This window comes from Melanotaenia boesemani, chromosome 6 (genome assembly GCF_017639745.1).
Source record: "Melanotaenia boesemani isolate fMelBoe1 chromosome 6, fMelBoe1.pri, whole genome shotgun sequence".
NCBI classification, from domain to species: Eukaryota; Metazoa; Chordata; class Actinopteri; order Atheriniformes; family Melanotaeniidae; genus Melanotaenia; species Melanotaenia boesemani.
Genome location: NC_055687.1, coordinates 1,161,471 through 1,170,285, shown reverse-complemented (window position 1 = coordinate 1,170,285; position 8,815 = coordinate 1,161,471). Strand labels below are relative to the sequence as shown.

Genomic DNA, 8,815 nt, shown 5'->3' with positions numbered 1-8,815 from the left:
ACTTCATTTTCCAGCTTCTCCTCTTTTGTTCTTGGTATTCCGAACATGAGGGAACGATGGAGCCGTCATTTGGCTTCATTATCTAAACAGAGGTATTTAACCAGCAGCTGTTTGAAGGATGATTGATGGATGAGCAGAACGTCTGCAGCTCAGAGTCCAGAAGACCCTCACCCAGCATCCAGTTTCAGTTGGTCCGTCTGGATCCTCTCATCCTCGCTTCCTGTAAATATTTTGTAATTTCCAGATAAACAACAGAGTTTCTACGAAATGAAAGAAAAGTTTCCTTTAAAAGAGCCTGAAATCTGCTCCAAACCAACATCCTGCACGTCTTTGACCAGTAGAGGGCGCCACTACAGCATCACGGACCTGTCAGGACTGAGGTCATCAGCTGATCATCTGTCAATAAAAAGCGTTCACGTCTGATTTTAACATGGAAACTGTCAGGTGATGTTTTCAGTCCGAGTGTCACCATGTGGCTCCGTCAATCAAACTTTATTTATAAAGCATCTTTCAAACAAATCCAGAGAACAGGGCAGAGCACAGCTGTTTTTATGTTCCACCACGAAGAGAGAAATCCAATCAGAAATTTAATGTTGAGCTGCACCATAACTACAGGCTGCGCATCTCATTACCATGGAAACCACACAGCCAGCTGCTGAATCAGAATAGGTTTTATTTTTTGTCTCAGTTCAATTCCAGATTAGATGACCAGATTCATCCACTCAGAAAAATAAATTAGACTCTGATCTCCAGATTATTATGGGATGGTGTTAGAGCTGAACCAGCTCCACAGAACCAGCAGCAGATCCCAACAGGTTTTAGACACAGACCTCTCTTTTACCATCTGAGAGCTCTGCTCTCCAGGTCTCAGCTGATTGGTGGATTTGGTCTGACCCCTAGAAGACTCACGAAGCAAGATCAGAGCCAGCATTGAGGAACCTGTTAACTCTCAGTGGAGGTTCTGGTTGAAGATGTCTCCATTCTCGCAGCCCCGTTTCCACCTCCAGCTTCATTCTTCCAGCTCTGCAGACGATGGGATGCCAGTAATTAGTCTAAACCTCTGTGCATCACGAACAGGATGTTTGTTTCCATCAATATTTTGTGTATCTGTTCCGAATCCATGTAGCATCCATCTTTAATCAGCTGTGTTGTTCGGCTCCTCTGAGTATCGCTGCCATTTAACAGGAACAGGAAGTGTCCCTCCGGGCTGTCAATTATTCAGCAGAAAAGAATCTAAATATAAAAAAGCTGTGGGCTGGTTCTCCGTGTGCAGGAACACGCCTGACTCTCTGTGTTAATGAATGGGGGTGTTAGTTTCTGTAAAACTCATAAAACATGTCAGAGCGCTTTATTCCACAACACACCATTACAAGATACTTTCAGCATGTTGATCCTCCATCAGGACACAAACAGGACAAAGTTAACTTCTTAACTTCATTGTTCATTAACCCGTTAACTTCAAGTGGCTGTTTCACTGTGCCGACCGTAGCAGACCTCACTGATGCATGACAGGGAATACTTTATGAATACACAAAGAAATTATAATGTCATCCAGGAGCTTTTTTTAAATGATCACTTATAATTATTGATTTAAGTTCTTGTTCCAGAGGGTGATGGATTTCAGTTCCTCAGAACTATTAGTAAGGGAAGCATCCACATCCATTCATGGACAAAAACTGGAGTAGAAATTTGGTTGGTGTGTGTGAAAACCCTGGCATGGGCTCTGCTATCTCTGGGGCTGAGGTCGCTGAGGTGGTTAAAAAGCTCCTCGGTGGCAGGGCCCCGGGGGTGGATGAGGTCCGCCCAGAGTTCCTTAAGGCTCTGGATGCTGTAGGGCTGTCTTGGCTGACACGCCTCTGCAGCATCGCGTGGACATCGGGGAAAGTTCCCCTGGACTGGCAGACTGGGGTGGTGGTCCCCCTCTTCAAAAAAGGGGGACTGGAGGGTGTGCTCCACCTACAGGGGATCACACTCCTCAGCCTCCCTGGTAAGGTCTATTCAGGGGTGCTGGAGAGGAGGGTCCGTCGGATAGTTGAACCTCGGATTGAGGAGGAGCAGTGTGGTTTTCGTCCCGGTCATGGAACAGTGGACCAGCTCTACACCCTCTTCAGGGTCTTTGAGGGGGCATGGGGGTTTTCCCAACCAATCTACATGTGCTTGGACTTGGAGAAGGCTTTTCACTGTGTCCCCTGTGGACTCCTGTGGGAGGTACTCCGGGAGTATGGAGTGCCGGACCTGCTTGTACAAGCGGCCCGGTCCCTGTACGACCGGTGCCAGAGCTTGGTCCACATTGCTGGCAATAAATCAGAATCGTTTCCAGTGCGGGTTGGACTCCGCCAAGGCTGCCCTTTGTCACCGATTCTGTTCATAACTTTTATGGACAGAATTTCTAGGTGCAGCCGAGGTGTTGAGGGGATCCGGTTGGGTGGCCTCAGGATTGGGTCTCTGCTCTTTGCGGATGATGTGGTTCTGTTGGCTTCATCGGGCCGTGATGGAAAGGATGGAGCGGGAGATTCAGTCTGTCATGCTGAAGAAGAAACTGAGCTGAAAAGATAAGCTCTTGATGGATGGGCTGACGTGTCCTCTCATTCTGGTCTACGGATGGAGGTCTTCTCGTTCTGGTCTACGGATGGAGGTCTTCTATTTTGTTTTGGTATCTGATTCATTTTTCCTTCACAGCTTTTGTTTAGCTTCACACGGAAGCAACATTCAGTTTTTGCAGCACGTGGTGCAAAAAGAAAGAACGGAGGTGAACTCTTCTTCTGCTCCTTCCCAGCTCCACCAGCAGGGGGCGCAGTGACAGCGGACAGAAACTACCTGCCTGGACATCATCTCAGGAGGTTTTTGTCTCATTCGGCTCCACGGGTCAGGTTACTGGTCAGGTTGAGTGGTGACAGGAAGAGTGTGTGTGTGTGTGTGTGGGGAGGGGGGGGGGGGCTCCATTGTTCCTCCTTCCTGACTCCTCATCCTCACTCCCTCTTTCCTTCCTCCCTCCCTCCGTCCCTCCCCGTGTCTCCCAGCTCTCCGCCCCGTCGGTCTCTGGTTTCTGGTCTCTGGCTCTCAGTCCGTCACGCGCTAGTTACCGGATTTACCGGATCTGGAAGTGAAGCTGCAGGTCTGCAGACCCGCGCGGAGCGTCTTTCCTGCTCTTGGACAGCTGAGCTCAGGGATCCTTGCTGCTCGCGGTGGGTATTGAGGACCGCGCACGCGCTCTTTGGGCTGGTAAACGAGCTGCGAGGCGCGAGGTGGACGTGTCGGAGCTCTGACAGGTGAAAACTGAAACTTTCTGCGGCTCTTGAACCAGACCTGACCACTTTTCTGGGTTTCACCGGCGGCTGGCACGAGACGGAACCGCGCACGCCGCCTCTGCTGGACATGGCCGCATTCACCACGGCGCAGACATCCGCTGAGGTACGCAGACACGCGCCATCTAATCACATGTATCGATCAACATTTGAGATGTTTATTGAGCTGCAGATTGTGGTGCTGTCAGCGCGCCTCTGCAGCACTCAGGGGGTCTGGATGTTTACACATCTGGAGGGTCCTAAAACTTTATGAGACATTAGAACACAAACAGAAATATGAAGAACATCAACTAGACTGAGCTCTAACTTCACATTCAGGAAACTAAAATAATTTATTTCATCCCAAAATTTGGTCTCCAGCAAGAGGATTTTCAGGTGTTCAGACAGATAAAAGATAAAATAAGAGTTAAAGTCCAGCTGGGACTGAAAAGAGGGGCTGAAAGTATAAAATGAGTTGTGTTTGCAATATAAAAGATGGATTTACATGTAATGCTGCAGGAAAAATCCTCCAAGAGATCCTCCAAAAATCCACAAAACATGAATCTGCTGGTCTGTGTAGAGTCCCCAGAGGGGGGCAGTAGAGGCGCATTGCAGCTGGTTGGAATTCAGTAGAAGAAGTTCTAACAGAAAACAGAAACAACTGTGATGGACATCCACAGACGAACACGGAGAGAGCTCTTCCTCAGGAATTTATATTACCTCTGAGAATATCTGGGACATTATAGCATATCTGGGAAGGAAAACCTCCATCAGGACCAGAACCAGGAAGGAAAACCTCCATCAGGACCAGAACCAGGAAGGAAAACCTCCATCAGGACCAGAACCAGGAAGGAAAACTTTCATCAGGACCAGAACCAGGAAGGAAAACCTCCATCAGGACCAGAACCAGGAAGGAAAACCTCCATCAGGACCAGAACCAGGAAGGAAAAACCTTCATCAGGACCAGAACCAGGAAGGAAAACTTTCATCAGGACCAGAACCAGGAAGGAAAACCTCCATCAGGACCAGAACCAGGAAGGAAAAACCTCCATCAGGACCAGAACCAGGAAGGAAAACTTTCATCAGGACCAGAACCAGGAAGGAAAACCTCCATCAGGACCAGAACCAGGAAGGAAAACCTCCATCAGGACCAGAACCAGGAAGGAAAAACCTCCATCAGGACCAGAACCAGGAAGGAAAACCTTCATCAGGACCAGAACCAGGAAGGAAAACCTCCATCAGGACCAGAACCAGGAAGGAAAACCTCCATCAGGACCAGAACCAGGAAGGAAAACTTTCATCAGGACCAGAACCAGGAAGGAAAACCTCCATCAGGACCAGAACCAGGAAGGAAAACCTCCATCAGGACCAGAACCAGGAAGGAAAACTTTCATCAGGACCAGAACCAGGAAGGAAAACTTCCATCAGGACCAGAACCAGGAAGGAAAAACCTCCATCAGGACCAGAACCAGGAAGGAAAACTTTCATCAGGACCAGAACCAGGAAGGAAAACCTCCATCAGGACCAGAACCAGGAAGGAAAACTTTCATCAGGACCAGAACCAGGGAGGGAAACCTCCATCAGGACCAGAACCAGGGAGGGAAACCTCCATCAGGACCAGAACCAGGGAGGAAAACTTCCATCATGACCAAAACCAGGGAGGGAAACCTCCATCAGGACCAGAACCAGGAAGAAAAACCTCCATTAGGACCAGAACCAGGAAGAAAAACCTCCATTAGGACCAGAACCAGGAAGGAAAACCTCCATTAGGACCAGAACCAGGAAGGAAAACCTCCATCAGGACCAGAACCAGGAAGGAAAACTTCCATCAGGACCAGAACCAGGAAAGAAAACCTCCATCAGGACCAGAACCAGGAAGAAAAACCTCCATTAGGACCAGAACCAGGAAGGAAACCTTCCATCAGGACCAGAACCAGGAAGGAAAACCTCCATCAGGACCAGAACCAGGAAGGAAAACCTCCATCAGGACCAGAACCAGGAAGGAAAACTTCCATCAGGACCAGAACCAGGAAGGAAAACCTCCACCAGGACCAGAACCAGGAAGGAAAACCTCCATCAGGACCAGAACCAGGAAGGAAAACTTCCATCAGGACCAGAACCAGGAAGGAAAACCTCCACCAGGACCAGAAAGAACGGCCATCTTTCTGGACCAGGTGGGGGTGGAGAGGACAGGAAATCCAGCAGCGGAACTCTAAGCAGGGGTTCCTGCTGAGAACACGGTCCTGATGTGTAGGGATGACACGGTTCCTTCATTTCAACATTAATCACAGTATCAAAGAAATAATATTAAATATTCCTCAATATTTTATTTCCATAAAAGGTCGTCTGAACCAGATCAGCTCAACTTGAACACGGAACAAAAACAAACTTCTCTGGTATGCCAGACGGGTCATCCTGCAGGCGCCTCTGCAGCAGGTGTGTTTAAGTCCAGACCTGGAGATCCATCAACCTGCAGCTTTCTCCCTCCGTCACACCTGAACCAGATGAAAGTCTGGTCGCCAGGCCTGCAGAGCTGCAAGGCTGCAGAACGGAGTTCAGGCTCTTGATTGGGCTGTGATGGAGAAGAGATGCATCTAAAAGCTGCAGGATGGTGGATCTCCAGGGCTGAACTTAAACACACCTGCTTTACATGTAAGGCTGGAAAATAAGGAGAATAAAGTGGTGTTTGATGGGTTCGGTTCACGGCTGTGAAAAGGCAGCTACATGGCAGAAGTCAGATTCTTGTTGTAATGCGGCCTTAAACAGGCACGAGTGAAAAGCAGAGAGCAAAAATGATTCAAGGTTATTATTAGGGGCGGGACTTTAACGCGTTGATTACAAAAAGTAACGCATTAAAAAGTGAATACATTTAATCGCAGTTTGAATTCCAAACAACGCAGAACGTTTGTCAGTGCACAGTTTCCGGTACACTGATTAAACCCAGACACACTTCAGAGCTCGGCTAAATCAGTGATGCTAATGTAGCTACTTTGGGTCCATATTTATCAAATCAAGTCAAATGTCATTTATAGAGCCCTTTTCATGCACAGAGCAAACAAAGTGCTTTACATAAAAACCAAAACTAAATTTAAAGCCTTCACACACAGGAATATAACAGGAAAGTAAAACACACCTCATAGTGTCTCTTCTCACACACACACACACACAAACAAACAAATGTCCCCTCCCCCCACCCCCCTTATCTGTACCAACATGACCTCCATCCCCGGCTACCGTCTCTGAACGGATAAAAACATCTGCAGAATGAAAACATCTGGCTGATGCGGCTGGAGGAAAGCCAGCCCACCATGACCTCAGTGGACGTCACCACAGGACCCACCCAGGGTAGGGCAGGCCGGGGTCCACGCCAGGGCCACAGGGCTGCAGGGCAGGACCCCCAGCCCCCCAGACAAGGGTTGTCGCCATGGCAACAACCCCACAGGCAGCAGGTAGAGCCACTGGTGTGAAGGATCCCCAGAAGGAAGCACTGGAGTTAAACAGTGAAAACAAGAATAAACAACAAGAGCTGATAAGAGCAGCAAGAATAACACAGATAAAGGAGTTCAGGACAATGAAATGGAGTAAAATAAAATAAAGTTTATATTAACTGTGTTCTTGGGTAAAAAGGAACAATAAAACATCCACATAAACAGCTGGGATTTAAAATAAATAGAAGAACATGTTATTAGAAAGTAAAAATCTAAACAAAATCACATAAAGTTCAGCTAAAAACTAAACAGGTCTAGTGACTCTATTCAAAGACGTAACGAGCAACAAATCTACTGTTTCATTCTGGTGTTATTAGAGACTTTTGGAACCTGAAAGCATGTTTATGTCTTCTCCGTGAACACGCCCCTCCCCCCGTCCACAGGCCCCTCCTCCTTCCACAGGCCCCTCCCCCGTCCTCAGGCCCCTCCCCTTGCATCAGCTTCCAGCTTCAGATCCGGAGACGTTCCCTCTGCTCCAGGACCAGACTGGAAGCTGCTGCTGGCTGATCCCGTCCTGGCCTATCGTCACATTAATGCCTGTTAATGAAGCGTGTGGAGGAAACATGTAGAAAGTTAAAGTTCTGTAACATGTTGTAGACTCTTAATCAGAGAACAGCTGGATATATATATATATATATATATATATATATATATATATACTACGGTACTAAGGCTGTTAAAAATTACACGTTAGTGGCGGTAACTAATTTATGTAATTAACTGCATTAACATTTTTAGCTGATTCTGCCATCCAGTGGTGGAACAGGGTTGAAGGTTTAAGCTCTTGTTCTAAAGCAACAACATTCAAAACCCAGTGTTCACCAGTTCTAGTCATCTTCTGGGATTAATGAAAACCAGACCTGGTGGGACAATGTTCCTACCTCCACGGCTGCTCTGATCCTGCCGTACGCTGAAGTCTGGAGAAACAGGAAACGGCGACGCCAACGGTCCAGAAGAAAACCAGAGATGATGAGAGACATTTGTTCAGAACTAGATATTACGTGTTAATTGTGACGTGTAACATGTTAATGGTGACATGTGACGTTTTAATTGTAATTCCTGATTGAAACTTAAATCAGGAATGATGATACATATCCAGCGATTAAAGCAAATTAAAACACAATAATCCTGATAATCAGTAAATCTATAAATATTTGACAATAATCGCAGTGTGAACGTGTGTAACATGACATCCATGTTGATCTTTGTACTAGAGCTTGCTATTGATTCAAATTTCAAGGATCAATTTGATTTCCATTCTCAAAAATCGATTCACGATCCGATCTGTTGTCATCCGATATTGATTTGGGTCAGTGTTGTTACAACAGTTGTTTTTTTCTTTTTAGCTATTACCTGAATATATACTTTGTAGTTATGTAACATATTAATACTAGTATTACTAGTACATAATACTAGTATTATGTCAACATTCGACTGCAATTTAGTGGAGTATTGGTAGTTAAAGATGGTTGCAAGGACCAATCCCCTCCTAGAGTGACACAACTGTTTTCACAAACATGCTGTGGGGCAGTGAGCTGGATCTTAGCTCACCCATCGGGTGCAGCTCACCCTCCCTCAAGGACATCTACACATTACACAACACATTATGCAGTATTGTGCTTTTAATACAGAAAACTTCTTCATCTCTTTATTTTCTTATTTTCTTCTGGTTTTATTCTAAAATACCCACAACTGATCCTGAAATGCACCGAGACCTGACAAACTGTTTCCTCGAATGGTCTGAAAAGTGAAACTCAGTTCATTTTTTGATGCTAACGCTGCAGCTTTGTCACATCTTCCTGACCTGGAACGGTGTGAGCCAGTGTGGTGCGAGTGTTTTTATATCCTTTGGGGATGACATTAATCCCTGGTCTGAGACGCTGTGGCTCTGCAGGGTTTATTTCAGGATGATGCTGAAGCAGCTGCAGGTGCAGCATCTGTTCCATCTGAGGTGGACAGGAAGACATCCTCTGGCCATGGACTCGGTGAGGATTGCGACTCAGTGACCTGGGTCTGACCACAGCAGTGAAAACAAGTTCTGGT

At 46.7% G+C, this 8,815-nt stretch overlaps 1 protein-coding gene across 3 annotated transcripts in view; it reads left to right on the top strand.

The window, feature by feature from the left end:
* Window positions 1-2,978: 2,978 nt before the first annotated feature.
* LOC121641529 (atrial natriuretic peptide receptor 1-like) overlaps window positions 2,979-8,815 on the top strand; it is a 117,710-nt gene continuing 111,873 nt past the window's right edge. Inside the window, exon 1 of one of the 3 annotated variants that reach the window (XM_041987718.1) lies at window positions 2,979-3,411. The gene's annotated coding sequence lies outside the window, so the exon portion shown is untranslated. Of the gene's footprint in view, window positions 3,412-5,837; window positions 5,937-8,815 lie in introns of those variants that run through there. The other 2 variants (XM_041987716.1, XM_041987717.1) reach the window with 2 other exon arrangements.